The sequence below is a fragment of the Oncorhynchus mykiss genome, chromosome 16, assembly GCF_057628025.1.
Source record: "Oncorhynchus mykiss isolate SJ-2025 chromosome 16, ASM5762802v1, whole genome shotgun sequence".
Taxonomy (NCBI): Eukaryota; Metazoa; Chordata; class Actinopteri; order Salmoniformes; family Salmonidae; genus Oncorhynchus; species Oncorhynchus mykiss.
The window spans coordinates 26525991-26543857 of record NC_143037.1 but is presented as its reverse complement, the minus strand read 5'-3'; the positions used below and the strand labels follow the sequence as shown (position 1 = coordinate 26543857).

General features: G+C 40.3%; 1 long non-coding RNA gene across 1 annotated transcript; it reads right to left on the bottom strand.

The window, feature by feature from the left end:
* Positions 1-9972: 9972 nt before the first annotated feature.
* Positions 9973-17454, bottom strand: LOC149976623 (uncharacterized). The gene is made up of 2 exons (XR_016487199.1): positions 17242-17454; positions 9973-16593 (listed from the first exon to the last, which is right to left on the bottom strand). It is a non-coding gene; the product is annotated as an uncharacterized LOC149976623 (long non-coding RNA).
* Positions 17455-17867: the final 413 nt, after the last annotated feature.

The following is a 17867-nucleotide window of genomic DNA, read 5'->3' as shown; positions in this document are numbered from 1 at the left end:
CAAAGGAAACAGAACCTCTACCGTCAGACAGGTTTGTTACATTTCCTGAATTGCACGCACTTCATTTCTCATTAATTTCAAAGCCATGCAATGTAGCAAATAATTCCATTCTCCTTTTGTTTTGATGAGATGATGTTTTGTTATCTGTGTTTGTTCAGTTGCGTAACCACAGACAGCACTGCTAAAGTTACAAATCCACATTGCATTCTTATGAATTTACAGCTGACCTACTCACAAAGAAAATAGCCTTTGACCGGGTGATGCTCCTGAGACGGCTGAAGGAGGAAGAGTTAATTGTCCTAAAGAAAGTCTAGCAGCACTGGGAAAGCCTAAAGAGGGAATCGGAAAATGTGCAAGACCTTGCTTCACATGTGGCACTTGACCTAAGCAGGCAAAGTAGGGGAACGTTCATTAATATGTACAATTGATGTTGGCACCTTGTAATTGCTATTGTACTTAAGGAATACGTCATTGTATTTATCCTACACATTACGATTGTTGGTGTTAGGCTGGCAATTGAATCAGTCGGAAGCTGTGAGCAGAGGTCTCTTCTCCATGCTTCAGAGGAGAGTCAGCAGCCTCAGAAGACACCAGGACTCTGTCAAACTGATGTACAGCAAAGCTATGGGCCAAGACACCTCCCTCCTAGAAAATAACTTCATAGATGACATCTATGACAGCATCCACTACAGCTCTGATGACGAGGAATCTATCACAGACTGAAGGTGTTCGTTTGGGTGGGTGCAGTTTGCACGGGGTAAAAAGTGATTCCATTTGTTTTGCATATGTGCTTTATCTGCCTTCCTAAGGAAAAATAGTTTGAACATTTTATGGAAAATAAACTTTTATGTTTATTCCTTGTTGACAATGTGATCATGTGGCACAGATTTGAGAAGGGTTACATGACCAGGTCCAATGCACCCCTTTAAAATGGCCAATCTGCAGTTGCTACATCCACTTTGGATTCTTTAAGAATATAATTTATAAATGCCTCATGAATATAGCTCATGAATGTATTTACCCTACACATCCCCATCACATGTACCCCATCAGATCCCAAAATATATATTTTTTTCTACTCTAATGTTTGTAAACAAAGTAAATGTAAACATACGAGCGTGTGTCAAAACTCATTCCACGGGTGAGCAGAGTGTCTGCACTCCTCCCATAATTGATGAATTAAGGTCACTAATTAGTAAGAAACTCCCCTCACCTGGTTGGTTAGGTTTAATTGAAAAAGAAAAGAAAAAAACAGCAGACACTAGGCTCTCCATGGAATGAGATTGACACCACTGGACTATAGCCGTGAAACATGGTTTAAACTATGGTTACATTTCTCCAGCCCCATCCCTCTGCTTTTTACAGAACCACTGGTGGGGAGAACGATTTATTGTTTCACCTGGTGATTTCCGATTTAAACTTTGTTAAACTGTAATGTACTGTGCTTGTTAGTTTATATTAGTATTGTATTAGTTTAGTTTAAAAAAAAAAAAAAGGTTATCCTTGTCTTCAAGTAATCGTTTGCATCCTGATGGAGCTACATCAGTCATGGGCTTTTAAGTCAACGATTCCTTATGTATGTATGAGATGTACAAGTGATTAACTAGTACTGAGTACTTTGACCAGTTACTTATTTACTCTCAAGGAGCTTTACTTGTACTTGAGTACAAGAACTGACTCCCATCAGCTGCAGATGAAACCGGTTAGTTGAAAAATGTTGCCTAGAATCTACAGGCACTCCCAATGAATCATCAAAAGTATGGACACAGAATGATTGAAGTGATCCAGATATAATATCTGTGTGGAGAAAAATTTGGTTTATAAATTAAGGACCATGACAAGAAAACCTGCCGATGAAAATCAGAAAGTTTCACTGGAACTTTGTCAATATTACAATTGCAAAACAACATGAAGTTAAGGCCACCAAAAGTAGAGAAGACATGATGAGGAATAAAATTCCAGATAGAAGTGGGTCTTAGAAATTGTTTTATCCAATTGATCTTAAAAGTATTATTTAAAGTAGTCATATCCAGAAAATTCAGTCCACCATTCTCATAAATTCCAACAGTTTTCCTAATGTAATGGGTACGGTTTCTCCAAAGAAAGTTGAAAAGCATCTGGTCTATCTCCTTGCTTATTTTACTGTCAAGATATAGAGCGCCATATGTTAGTCTAGAGATACCTTCGGCCTTGGTTATTAGGACTCTACCTTTTAAAGATAAGTCCCTCTGTAGCCATTGATTTAGCTTCTTCTGGGGTTTTTTAATAAGAGGGTTACAATTTTGTACGCCTCTAGACTTCTGATCTTTTGTAATGGCTATGCCTAAATATGTAAGTTCTTCTTTTACTGGAATACCATAATATGAAGGTCTCACACAATCTTTGACAGCTATGAGTTCACATTTATTAATGTTAAGATATAGACCAGACGCTTTGGAAAAGGATTGTATCACATTGATCGATATGAGAATTTGTTAGCGTCTTTCAGAAAAAGTGTAGAATCTGCCAGCTGGCTTATAATAATTTCTTTACCAGCTATGGAAATACCTTGTACAGGACTATTATTTAAAGAATTTGCAAGTAGTTGGGTGATTAATAAAACAGGTACGGAGAGATAGGACAACCTTGCCTAATTCCTCTCTTTAACTCAAATCTAGGTGAGGTGCCATATTTCTATTTGATAGAGTTGTTACCATTTGCATAGAGTGTCTTAATAGCCTTACATAAAAAAATCCCATAAGCCAAGTCTCTCAAGGGAGTGGAAGAGAAACTGATGCTCTACTGTGTCAAATGCTTTATAAAAATCTAAAAATATGAAGCTATCTTCAGTTATTAGGTCTGAGTAGTCAAGTATGTCTAATACTAGTCTGACATTGTTAGAAATATGTCTGTTCCTCATGAAGCCAGACTGTGTTTCATCAATGATTGCATCCAAACTGTAGTAGGATGAGTCAAAGATGTAGGAGCAGTGAACGTAAACGATAAGGAACCGAGATCTGCACCATTTAAGTCAATTTAAAGTGAAAATAGCTTATTCCATAACCTTTGAGCTAGACGTTATCCGGCTTTGAAATTCAACTCAACTGAAAATTATGTTCAAGACCAAACCAAGGGTTATTGTAGTAAGAGTGACTAAAAACCCTCTTTAGTGTAATCAGGAACTATTTTTACATAAAAGGGTACCTACTATTTTAAGTGCATATGAAACTGATCATAAAATAATTGAATAAAAAATGTTTTACATAAATGTTCCTAAGACCTTTTTTGGAAATAAGTATTAATAACTAAATAGAACAATAACCATGTAAAGTCATAGCAGACCTGTATGCCCTTTAAAACAGTATCTTAGTTACTGTATACATACAAAATAAATACAGCTTTCAATCTTCTTCGTAAGTTTGTAAACAAAATAGGTCTTCTGGTCATTCAAGAACAAACTAATAAATTGAAATACCTGAGTATTCCTGAAAAATAGTCACCAGATGCTTGTTAGGTAAACAACATAAGGAAAATGAGAATGATGGTTTCAACCATGGCAACCTGTTCCTTCTAGTGAGATTTTAGGGAGGAATATGGATTTCTGAACCGTTGATGAAGCCTCGTCCTTCGACGAAGTAAGCAGCTTTTCCGTCATTTCGTGCTATCTTGACCGTTGGCCACAACTTATTCCTTCTTTCTATGTCCTCCAGGCTGAGATGCTCGGCGAAACGCATACCATGGCTCTGAAGGAAGGCGTTCATCCTAGCAGCTTGCATCCCTGTAGAATCTGGCAGTGAAGAGCACGATGATACCCCTAGGTCTTGAATAATTTTGCTGTTGTTTCTTGCCGAGGCGATGCACAACGTTGATGGTATCACCAACTTTGTTCTTCTCTGCAGGCAAAACTTCTTGGCAGATGCGGATAGCCTCTCCTCGCACATCTTCATTCTCCACCTCTGGCAAACCGTAGAGTCTCAGGTTCCATTTTCTTGTGTATTGTTCCAGATCAGTGAGACATCTATGGTAGACATTGTTATTCTTTTCCACCCTTTTTTTTTGCCACTCTCGTTTTCACATCCTTGATTTCACCACATGCAAACTCCAGTCTTTTTCAAGCCTTCGATAACCATGGTGTTCGCGCCTACCATTTTCTCAATGGCGTCACACCTGGAGTTGATGAGTAAGGAGAGGATAGCCACGATGTCAGAGTTCATGTTGGGTTTTTTGGAGGGTGGTTTGCACGGAGTAACAGGTAAAGAGGGGAATTTGTCATCTTCAGCAGCATTCGAAAGCATGATATTATCCATAGGCCAAGCATAGTTGTGGCAGTTGTCTATAAGCACGTTTCTCTCGTTGATTAGCAATAGAACGACTAACTTCTTCCTTTCTTTTTTTGTCACGATTTTGCCTGGACATGCCAAAATAAATTATCCAATTATTATTCCAGTCACAGGAAAGGTCTTATATCTTGAACAAATAAAAATAGTAATGACTGTAAACTTGTTTTTTTCAAAATCTTTCTGAAGTTTGGTACGGAGCTCGGTAAAAAAAGCGTCTGTTCAAGCCGCCATCTTGGCACCTCAATCCCTCAGAGTTTATGTGCATCGCAATGCCCGTGACGTAATAGACTGTTTCTAAATTTTCTGATTACATTTTTAAGCTATTCAAATTATTCTTGCGCAATGTTACATTAATTTGAATGTCGTAAACATTGTCGGATTCTATTAAATAATTGATGTAACAGATAAATTCTTATGTTACAGAAACCTGAAAACTACAAATGTGGCGCCATTTTGTAGTTTTTTACTAACCCTAACCAGTTTGTTTTTTATCAATATCTTCGACCAATATCATTCTAATTGATGTGTAGAATGATCTGTACATTCATTAGGACATACATAACGATGTACTGCATCAACACATGCCAATTCAATGTCTGAAGTAGTGCACTTTCTGAAATGTGTTTTTCGTCATAACTATTTAAGTTTGACATGTGCGATTCTTTTGATTTAATAAGGACCCCTTACTAAACCTTCATGTCAAATAATGTTCGGATATGTTTATCGATTGTTGATTTTAAAAAATCATAAAAGTTTGGGGAAAAGTCAACTATTGGTGGTGCTACTGAGCACTCGATGGCCACCAGGGGTATGGGATTGCATAATTATGTTTAATTCATGCATAGGATTATTTGTGCCAAGCCATAAATCTAAGCTAACAAAAAAATATATAATTTTTTTGGGGTGGGGGGGACTCTATGATGAGAGTTGAACTCTTCCAAAGGTTTCCGAGGGGTGTATAAAGGTTCATGGCAGAAAAGTGTGTGTATAGAAATACTTATATAAACATTGTTACATCGATATTGACGCTTCTAGAAGTTAAAAAATAGACATTCAACAGTCTATATGTGGCCTTTCAACCCCAATACCCATGACCCACATAGCCGCATAACCGCACCTCTATTGCCATGGTCCTCGGCACATCATATTCCTGTTAAGCAACAATGATGAAAATTAACTCTCACTGCCTATTCAAAAAAAGCAGTTGTGAAATTATTTGCCTTTCACCTTCACTAAATATTTTCCGTGGACAACTAGCCTAGAGACCGAGCAGATAGACGGTCTGCCTTTATGCGCTAAACATGTTGCATGCCAATATCACTCTGGGGTAGACCTATATCCAACATATTTAATGCAGGTAAAGTAATATATGTAATAGATTATATATAATGCTATGTTGATTTACACGTAGGCCTATGTATTATAATAAATAGCCTAGCTGCGCCTAGCCTATGGGCATATAATAAACTTGGATATGAATTGCGAAGTTCATCGTCAGTTGGCCAAAATGCTGTCCCAAAATGCAACATTCTCATCACAAATATAATCATGCATCTTGTATGCAACAAGGCACTGGAGTTAGTACTGAAAAAAACTGCAAAGGAATATACTTTCTGGCCTAAAAGCCTGTTTTCCACCAGACACTGGGAAAGGAATCCACCTTTCAGCAGTACAATGACCTACAACACAATAACAAATCTACACTGGAGTTGCTTACCAAGAAGACAGTGAATGTTCCTGAGTTGCCAAGTTCAAGTTTAGACTTAAATCTGATTTGAAATCTATTGTAAGACTTTTAAATTGTTGTCTAGGCATGATCCCCAACATATTGACAGAGCTTGAAGAATTATAAAAATAATAAATGGGGTAATTTTGCACAATCCTGGTGTGGTAAGCTCTAAAAGACTTACCTAAGAAGAGTCACAGCTGTAATCACTGTCAAAGGCGTTTCCAAAGGGGTCTGACTACTTTTGCAAGGCACTGTAACATCCAATACCAAGGTACAGCCAAAGCCGTATTTCGAGTGTGAAGCAAAAATTTGAAATTTGGATCTATACTCCAGCATTTTGTATTTTAAATAAAAGGTTTAATTTACAATAACTTTAATACACTAAGTGAATTTGTCCAAATACTTATGGCTTCTTCAAATTGGGGGGGACTATATAAAATGATTTCCTATCTAAATTGTGAAAAGGTGACCTGTACTATTGCCTAATATGAAACATTTGATTTCAAATCCAAATTGCTGGAGTTTAGAGTTAAATTGTACATTTTAACTTCACTGTGCAAATACATATTGTGTTGAGTGTACAGTATATCCTCAATACATATGGTGTAGAGTGTTCAGTATATACTCAATACATATTGTGTTGAGTGTACAGTATATCCTCAATACATATGGTGTAGAGTGTTCAGTATATACTCAATACATATGGTGTTGACTGTACAGTATATCCTCAATACATTCTAGGAGATTAGTTGAAGTGAACAAACCATCCAGAGCATGGCTTCCACCTCACTTTCTGCTCCTGACCCTTTATTATGAAACAAATAGAAATGTCTGTTTTATTTTAAAGCTGCACTATGCAGAAATCGCTCCACAATGTCATGATAGCTAATATCAGCTGTTTAAAGCTGTTGTACAAAACCAAAGTAAAAAACTCAATAACAAAACTTAAGAACGGGAAGCATAGAAATAACGCACACTGTAGGAGAGATCTACCGCTTCTTAGACTTGCTTTCAAGTAGAATGATGATCTGTAACTAACATTTCTATGTGAATTTGGTCGGGCCACCCAGAAAGTTACATATTGCCACTAACTACAAGGTCTGTGCACTGCAAGTTAACTACAATTGGTGTTGCACTAGGATTAGCCTGTAAATACAGTCACAGGAATGTCAATGTTCTGCAGATGTACCTCCTTTGAAGGTCTATTGGCAAGAATCTTGAGAATAGGGAAAATCGGTTGCCCCGGATGCACTGGACACTCTGAAACAATAAATGCATTAATATATTTAATCACCACCCACCAGAACATGAATAAAGTTAGCAGGACAGTCAATTGCATTATTAATTTTTACATCTATGCCTAGCCTTAGACTACACTCTTAGAAATTGTTATTTGGCTGTCATTTGGGGGTTCAACCTGGTTGAGGATGGGGGAGAAGCTGGTCCCCTGGGCGGTGAGGGATATCGGGGGTTCAACCTGGTTGAGGATGAGGGTGTAAAAATCATACAATGTGATTTTCTGGATTTTTCTTTTAGATTCCGTCTCTCACAGTTGAAGTGTACCTATGATAAAAAGTACAGACCTCTACATGCTTTGTTATTAGGAAAACCTGCAAAATCGGCAGTGTATCAAATACTTGTTCTCGCCACTGTATAATGCATGTTAGAACCAGGTATAAACGGGGCAAATAGAGGTAAGAAGGGCTCAAGGAAAGGGTGTGATGTGTGAGTATGTGAGTGAGAAAGCAGGTGAGTGAGCGAGCAGATGTTGCACGTATTGGTGTGTACGAGTGTGTGAAACAGAAGAGGTGTGTGGGAATGGTGGAGGGGGAGGTAAGGGTAGGCCATTGTGAAGAGGTGGGTTTTTAGGCAGGACTGAAAGATGATGGACTTCCAGAGCCTAGGAGCAAACCTGGAGAAGACCCTGTCACTGAAACTCTGGAGCTTGGACCTGGGGATGACAAGGTGGCCAACTGTGGTTGAGCGGAAAGAGCATGGGGGCTGGTAGGAGAGAAGAAGGTCAGAGAGGTAAGGGGTAGCAAGGTGGGGGGAGAGCTTTTTAGGTCAAGAGGATCTTGTAATTAATGCGGTGGGAGACAGGGAGCCAGTGGAGTTCACAGAGGATGGGGGTGATATGCTGCCAGGGTGATTTAGTGGGTTAGAAGACGGGCTGCCAGGGTGATTTAGAAGACGTGCTGCCAGGATGATTTAGAAGATGGGCTGCCAGGATGATTTAGTGGGTTAGAAGACGGGCTGCCAGGATGATTTAGTGGGTTAGAAGACGGGCTGCCAGGATGATTTAGTGGGTTAGAAGACGGGCTGCCAGGATGATTTAGTGGGTTAGACGACGGGCTGCCAGGATGATTTAGTGGGTTAGAAGACGGGCTGCCAGGATGATTTAGTGGGTTAGACGACGGGCTGCCAGGATGATTTAGTGGGTTAGACGACGGGCTGCCAGGATGATTTAGTGGGTTAGAAGGGCTGCTGAGTTTCGAACCATTTGGAGCTTATCGAGGGAGTTTGTGTTGGTGCGTGGGGGGAGTGAGTTGCAATAGTCTGAATAGAAGGGTGGTAGGTGTAGGTCTGAGTAGAAGGGTGGTAGGTGTAGGTCTGAGTAGAAGGGTGGTAGGTGTAGGTCTGAGTAGAAGGGTGGTAGGTGTAGGTCTGAGTAGAAGGGTGGTAGGTGTAGGTCTGAGTAGAAGGGTGGTAGGTGTAGGTCTGAGTGGTCTGAATAGAAGTGTAGTAGGTGTAGGTCTGAGTGGTCTGAATAGAAAGGTGGTAGGTGTAGGTCTGAGTGGTCTGAATAGAAGGGTGGTTGGTGTAGGTCGGAGTGGTCTGAATAGAAAGGTGGTAGGTGTAGGTCTGAGTGGTCTGAATAGAAGGGTGGTAGGTGTAGGTCTGAGTGGTCTGAATAGAAGGGTGGTAGGTGTAGGTCTGAGTAGAAGGGTGGTAGGTGTAGGTCTGAATAGAAGGGTGGTAGGTGAAGGTCTGAGTGGTCTGAATAGAAGGGTGGTAGGTGTAGGTCTGAGTGGTCTGAATAGAAGGGTGGTAGGTGTAGGTCTGAGTAGAAGGGTGGTAGGTGTAGGTCTGAATAGAAGGGTGGTAGGTGAAGGTCTGAGTGGTCTGAATAGAATTTGGAGCTGCAAATTAAGGAGAATAGAACAAGTTTAGAATTGTATTTCACCACTGTATATGTAGGATACTTATTTTAATTTTAAAAATTAACTGAGCATTAAAATGTACTTAATTTGTAAGTGGATTACATCACAAAAAAATACAGGTGGTGTACAAAATTTTAATTGACGTGAATGATGCACAACAAGATGACCATTGGATAGATACACATTCACTGTGGACGGGAGCATCGCTGTCTTGTTGACCCAATCCATCCATTGTTTGGAATTATTTTCTCCATAAGATCTAAAACTGTCTAATTTAGAAAGGCTTTGCAAAGACAAGTTGAACTAGCTCTATTAGGCAGGGGTGTCAAAATCATTCCACAGAGAACACATGGACAACCTAACCAGATGAGGGGAGTTCCTTAGTCATTTGTAACCTTCATTTATCAATCAAGGGTGGAGGAAAAACCTGCAGAAAATCAGACCTCCCATAGGAGTTTGACCCGTGGATTAAAGTAATTAACCACTCAAACTAGTTTAATCAGGTGTGTAGATGTTGCCCAGAACAAAGCCCTGCGCCCACCATGAAACTCCATAGACTGTAGCCTAGCTCGCTAAAGCTAGCTGAAACTTGAGTCGGCCTATAGCTAAGATTTTGATTGAAAACCTTGACAGATCAGTGAAAATGCATAGTAGTTTGAGAAATGTCGTAAAAAGCAATAAATCAATCTCCATAACATTACATATGTTAGAGTCGCGTAAATTCGAATCTGGTATCAGGATAAATATAACAATGAGTCACCGATTGTATCCTATGTATTTTTTATTAGCTAAGTAATAAATGGCAAATGCAACTTTCGTATATACGGGCTCACTGTAATACCACGCAGGGCAGAACAGAGAACTGACAAGATGTATGTAAACAGTATTCTTTATACTGTGATACAGTTCCAACCCGTCTGTTGGCCTATCACAGTAGAGGCTGGGCATGGTTTAAACTTGCTCAGCCTATTGCAGGCGCTCAGGAGGGTCCCCGCCTCTTGGCGCTTCTGTTGATAGATGTAACTGTTGCTGTGAAGAACAGCCATGCGTTCATGCTCCATACCGTTATCTCGCACCTGGCTCCTGTTATCTAACAAAATACCGCTTGTTCTGCAACCCCAAGCTCTGAATGTGCCCCCCCAACTCATTGCACATTTCCTGTCTTCTGTATTTTTCCATCATGAGAAAGGCCCATGGCCCTGAAGCTTTTAACAATGTTTCAAGTCAGCTATGTTGCATAACACATACATACATCCACACAAGCCAACAGCAGATAATATTCAATCACATATATGGTAATGGCTATAATGTAAAACACAGGATCCAACAATCCCCCCTTTTCACACATCCAAGGGTGTGAACAAAAATTCAGCAATGAATCATGTAACAGTTAAAGTTTAAAACACCTTCATGTCCTCCATTCAATCCCACTATGTACTAGATTGGCTAAATAAATAAAATAAAATTGTGTTAAATTGTGTCCCCCTTTTGACACCCGCTAGGGTGTCACTCATTATCCTTTATTTCAGCGGTCCCAACATAGTAATATGTTAATAGCATTTCATGAAAATAAAATGTTTATTATTAATAAAACATTTTTATTTTTTTACAGAAAAACAGAAAAGAAAAATCATACAAGAAAAAATAAAAAGCAACAAGTGATATATGCTTTTGTCAAAAACAGGATAAAACTTTATTGTTTATTGACATGTAAGATGTAGGATAAAACTTTGGTCATGGAAAACAGAGTAAAGCAGAGCAAAGCATTATTATAAACCATCTGGTCCTCTCAGCTACTCCTATCCTGCACCAGGTGGGCACCATGCCACCCAGGGACTCCAAACTTTCACAACAGGGAGAACAAACATACTGGAAAGAACTTAAAACAAAAATGTAAAACAAGGAACTGTGGTGGTGTAATATTTATTCTACTACCTCACCCACAGCATACCATGGGTCATCCTCAGTCAGTCCCATCCTCCCCTGAAAGCATGATTCAGTATCAGCATCTCCAACTGGAGCATCAAGCAAAGGCATCATGCCTGAAGCCTTCACCACATCTGTAACAGACTTCTTAAAACACGGTATGATGCAAGCAGCACAACACATCAATAACAAAAATACAAGAATTAGGGTCAGAAATCCAGTAACCACCATACCAGTGTACTTACCAAACCAGGCTCCCAACCAAGAGAACAGTCCAAACTCCTCCACCCCCGCCATGGTCCTCATCTCAGCAGATAGTGCATCAAGCCCATTAAGGGCCTTAGATATACTACCATCTGGACTGATGTTATTAGGAATATACGTGCAACATTGTTCACCGAACATCTTGCAGACACCCCCCTGACTGGCAAGAAGCATATCCAAAGCAAGTCTATTCTGTCTGGCAACCCTAGATGTGGCCTCCAGCTGTTCAGACATACCAGTGAGTGCATCACGGGAGTAATTCACAAAACGCTGTTGATTATAGTAGATGTAATTAATCCATGCAGTCTGTCTAGCATCCACTATGGCTGGACCTATAATAGGTAGTAAGTGCCAGAGTCCATCATTCCTACCCAAGGCCTGAAACTCATGAGGAACCCCCACTGGCACTCCCAACAGGTTAGTGTGTATGTCAACTACATCCTCTGTCCATGGAGCACTACGTCTATGTCTCCCATGGGATGGAATGTTTTCAGGTCCCCTGGATACAGAACCCAACAGCTGCTCAGCAGTAACATCAACAATGGTCAGTGGAATTATCAAACTGGTCAGAGCACACGTACCTTGCCAGTCTCCTCTAAGAATGGGTCTCAGCACTCTTTTGGGTCCACAGATCCACCACACATCAGCCAGACCACTAGTTTGGTTTAGGCCTGTAACTGGCCAAGTGGCATTAATGGTTATGTTACTACTACAATCAGCTTCAGGCAATCTCCCATAATGGGAGAAAATGGGTGTGTAGCCAGAACAGGTCTAGCATGACTACAAATAATGCAGTCCTTTCTTTTCAGGGTTTTAGCTGTATACCTCATATAGGATAGCCACAAATTGTCACTACCATCAAAACCAGTCTCAGTGCCTAATTGATCAATAGCTGAATAGTCTAACATTAATTACCTGAATGGGATTTAACACAGTGGTGGTAGGTGGCAGGTTCGGTCCAGTGGTGGTAGAGGAGTGTGTCTGGCTCTGGTTCGTCTGGGACCTCTGTGGTTTTGGCAGCACCTTAATAGAAAACACACCCATCGTGTCTGTCCCGGTCCTTTGTAGTCCGAGGGTGTAAGTGCCTGCATCAGAGAGCTTAATAGTTTTGATGGTTAGTAGGATTTCATCACCTTTACAAAGTTCAACAGTGCTCCCAGGTTTCCCCCATATCATGGAAAACCTATCCACCTTTGTGGGATCCCCTATGCTATAAGGATACCCTCTTCTCCAATCCCAGAACTGTCCCAAGTTGGTTATCATGTAATCCCCAAACAGACACCCTCCCCCATTACACAGGTACACTGACACTCCTGTAAAGCCCCACCCTCTCCCAGAGAACACATCAGCAGCCAGAGGCCAAATCACACTTCCACTTCTATGAACGCTACACAGTGATGGGAGGGCGGGGTCAGGGAAGCTTCGTTAAGAGGGTGAAACCCCGAGCCATATTGGTTTCGGTTTTTCTCTCTAACTCTGTGATGGTTCGGCAGTGTCGTCAGTGTGTCCTACCCTCCAACAATGTGTGATATGTCCCCAGGTAGCTACCGCAAAGGCTGTCACCAGGAGCACTTGGTATGGCCCTCCCAACAGGCTGCTTCACATCTATTCTTTGGACACTGTTAACAACCCTCCAGGCAAGCTTCAATGCCATAAAACTCTCCTTCCGTGGCCTCCAATTGCTCTTAAATACAAGTAAAACTAAATGCATGCTCTTCAACCGATCGCTACCTGCACCTACCCGCCTGTCCAACATCACTACTCTGGACGGCTCTGACTTAGAATACGTGGACAACTACAAATACTTGGGTGTCTGGTTAGACTGTAAACTCTCCTTCCAGACCCATATCAATCATCTCCAATCCAAAGTTAAATCTAGAATTGGCTTCCTATTTCGCAACAAAGAATCCTTCACTCATGCTGCCAAACATACCCTTGTAAAACTGACCATCCTACCAATCCTCGACTTTGGCGATGTCATTTACAAAATAGCCTCCAATACCCTACTCAACAAATTGGATGCAGTCTATCACAGTGCAATCTGTTTTGTCACCAAAGCCCCATATGCTACCCACCATTGCGACCTGTACGCTCTCGTTGGCTGGCCCTCGTTTCATACTCGTCGCCAAACCCACTGGCTCCGTGTCATCTACAAGACCCTGGTAAAGTCCCCCCTTATCTCAGCTCGCTGGTCACCATAGCATCTCCCACCTGTAGCACACGCTCCAGCAGGTATATCTCTCTAGTCACCCCCAAAACCAATTCTTTCTTTGGCCGCCTCTCCTTCCAGTTCTCTGCTGCCAATGACTGGAACGAACTACAAAAATCTCTGAAACTGGAAACACTTATCTCCCTCACTAGCTTTAAGCACCAGCTGTCATGCACCTGTACATAGCCCACCTATAATTTAGCCCAAACAACTACCTCTTTCCCAACTGTATTTAATTTATTTATTTATTTTGCTCCTTTGCACCCCATTATTTTTATTTCTACTTTGCACATTCTTCCACTGCAAAACTACAATTCCAGTGTTTTACTTGCTATATTGTATTTACTTTTTTGCCTTTACCTCCCTTCTCACCTCATTTGCTCACATTGTATATAGACTTGTTTATACTGTATTTATTGACTGTATGTTTGTTTTACTCCATGTGTAACTCTGTGTCGTTGTATCTGTCGAACTGCTTTGCTTTATCTTGGCCAGGTCGCAATTGTAAATGAGAACTTGTTCTCAACTTGCCTACCTGGTTAAATAAAGGTAAAAAAAATAATAAAAAAATACCTGGCTCTGCCCAGGTAACAACCTTACCTACTCTAAATAATGACTTAAGTAAGAAGGATAATATACTAATATTTTCCTTCTGTTCTGACATTATCATGTAGGAGCGCCCCTTTCATTCTCCACATGTCCAATTCTCCCTTTTGTCTCCACTCAGTAACTGTTATCTTTGCACGTCCTGGCGCCCCTTCTAAAACTTCTCCTCTCTGCTCTCCAACCTTCAAGGTCTCCGCAGCGCGGGGAGGGCTGTTCTGTCTGCCTTTCCCCCCTTTCTGTCTGTAGCTCTTTTTCTCATGTTTCCACATTTTAACTAAATGTCTCACAGTTTGGCTTTATCTAAACTCATGGATTTTTTTTAGAAAAACATGTCTATGGTGGCAATTTCTAAAGTCCTTATATAGGTTAATTAAACTCCACTATAATTAATTTACCTTAAAAATAAATTAAATAAAAAAATAAAAACAGTATTACCCATGACCACAAATTCATTATTCAAATGGCATCCCCCTGTGGCTGATCAGACCACCCGGGGGAGCCATGAAAGCAGGTCAAAGGTTACACCATCCCCTTACATTCGTGTTCCATACCATATTAGACATATTAAAGAACCCTTTATCTTAAATGCACTTGTGTAATTAAAACTCAGAAAATAAAAAAATCCTAATATTCCATATGTGAGTGTACCCCTTTAAGATATCTTGTCTCTGGGAACAGGGAAATCCCCTTAACTCAAACGTTGACTACAAAAACAAAACCTAATAATTACGATAATATATAATTTAATAATTTGTCTCGATGTTTCATGTCTTACATTCGTGTTTCTCCAAATTGTCTCCCCAAAATACTTCTTAAATACCCAGCCATTAGACCCACACACACACACACACAACTGTGATAAACATACACTGTCCCTTTAACATAAAATAAAATCAGCCTGCAATCCACTCTGCGGGCCTTTCATTGTTCCCCATAATGAAAACAGATTCTAATGTTAGTATACCTTAACCTCCTGTTTAATTTCAATGGTGTTATCTGAACAATCAAACCAAAATCAATAACCGGGAAGTACTTGTGTAAATTAATTAAAAGAACAAAATAATTCTACCTTATTTCTCAGCACTTGGTTAGAACACCCCTCCCGTCTTACATCGACCACACCCTTCGCCCCGTCTCCCATACCTAGTGTATATCTTATCTATTACTCAGTGGCTCAATTAATGTTTAACGTAAGTATGTTCAGATGTTGATTATGTAATTCTACAATATTAGTATAGTTCAAACCTCATAATATAAATCTACACACAGAATTTTACGTTAACAGAGTTTAACACTTTTTCCAACAGTCATGCACACCCCCTCAATATTCTATGATATAACTCTGTGCAAACATCTCATCAGTAAGCCCGTGACTTTTTAAACATTCTCACCGGTACCAGCTTCAACTGAAATACCTAATGTACCACACTCAGCTTGGCAGGCTCAAATTAATACAACTCAGACATCTCATCTGAAGGTCCCCGACCTCATTCATACCGATATTAGTCCCCGACTGAATATCAAGCGTATTTCATGCACACAATTTGAGTCTCACAAATCTTCATTCATGTCAGTAAGCTTCAACTTACACCATACACACACAAATCTTCATTCACCGCAGTAAGCAGACCAGTAGGAGACACAATGGCCCTGCCTTCTATCCATTCTCTGTACAGATTGTCACCCCGTATCTTCCACTCTTTACTTTCTTTTCCTCCATTCAGTTCTAAAGTGGACTTCAGCGTTTTCAACACCTTGTCTATTTCCAATGACATTTTATGTACACTACAATACTGTCAACAACCTATGCCTTTACTCAAACCCAAGTGGTACCCTTTCCTTAAGGCTAAATCGGTCTCAAGTCCAAGTAATCAATTTATTTATCCGTCATTCACACTTGGCCCTGCCTAGTACATCACATTCGCATCATATGGCTTTCCATTCACACTTTGGTGGTCACCCGTTACCCAGCATTCATACATGCAGTAAGTGTTCTCTGTTACCACCTACCAGCCAGGCATACTAGTACATCCCATACACAATGCATCATTAAGTATTGTTGATCAATAATAAAATTGCAGTTGCCAATGGAGATATTACTTTCTCAACTATTTTCCAATCTCACACATCATAATAGTTTAAATTTAGTAACTTACATCAAACAGGTGTCTCACAAAACTACATTTGGATAACTCCAATGTGCAGAACTTTACTTTTTCACAACAGGTGTCTGCTTACCTTTTTTAGTTGACCGGTCAGGATTTGTGAGACACACCGTCCGACGACAGTACTGGCCAATCGGCTGGCACACCAATGTCCAGCGATGTCCTTTACCAGATCACGTCGGTGGTCACCATGTAGAGTTGCGTAAATTAGAATCTGGTATCAGGATAAATATAACAATGAGTCACCAATTGTATACTATGTATTTTTTATTAGCTAAGTAATAAATGGCAAATGCAACTTTCGTATTTACGGGTTCACTGTAATACCACGCAGGGCAGAACAGAGAACTGACAAGATGTATGTAAACAGTATTCTTTATACTGTGATACAGTTCCAACCCGTCTGTTGGCCTATCACAGTAGAGGCTGGGCATGGTTTAAACTTGCTCAGCCTATTGCAGGCGCTCAGGAGGGTCCCCGCCTCTTGGCGCTTCTGTTGATAGATGTAACTGTTGCTGTGAAGAACATCATGCGCTCATGCGCCATACCGTTATCTCGCACCTGGCTCCTGTTATCTAACAAAACACCGCTTGTTCTGCAACCCCAAGCTCTGAATGTGCCCCCCCCAACTCATTGCACATTTCCTGTCTTCTGTATTTTTCCATCATGAGAAAGGCCCATGGCCCTGAAGCTTTTAACAATGTTTCAAGTCAGCTATGTTGCATAACACATACATACATCCACACAAGCCAACAGCAGATAATATTCAATCATATATATGGTAATGGCTATAATGTAAAACACAGGATCCAACACATACTAACGATTACAACCACATGGTTTATTTGCATACTTCACTTACCGGGAAAGAGAATGGGAGGATCGGGTACGTTCCAAGTTGCCTTCTTAGTTGAAGTCATGATGCGCATTTGTGTTGTAGGTCAAATTACACAGAGTCTGCAAAGAATAAGAATAAGAATATACATTCAAACTGCCTGGAAAAGCGTTTCTTAGATTTGTTTAATTTGATATACTTATATAAACTGAACAACACAGAAAGTAACCTCCCCTGCAGCCGATTGCGGAAGTTGCAGATGTACTTTACTGATCTTGGGTCAGTTTTCTCGTACGACTTGGGGAGAGAAAGCAACATCACCTGCAAGGGTTTTGATCGGCAAACATCTGTTTTCTGACTGCAATGAGCGCAACACCCAAAAATATTAAGTGAAATCAAGCATAGAAAACAGTATTTGCCATTGATAATGTATTGAAATGTTCCCTGGCAAAGATCCCAAAGACTCCCATTACTTGGAGTAATCTCTGAACTGTTTCAAAATGCCTACCTGTTGAATATCATTTTGTCTGCAGCAAATAAATGTATCGGAAGAGTGGAGTGGAAGATTAAGTACAGTACACTTCTTTCAATGGAAAAATCACCATTCACCTCAGTTGACACAAACTATACACTACACATTAACTCGGCACTGG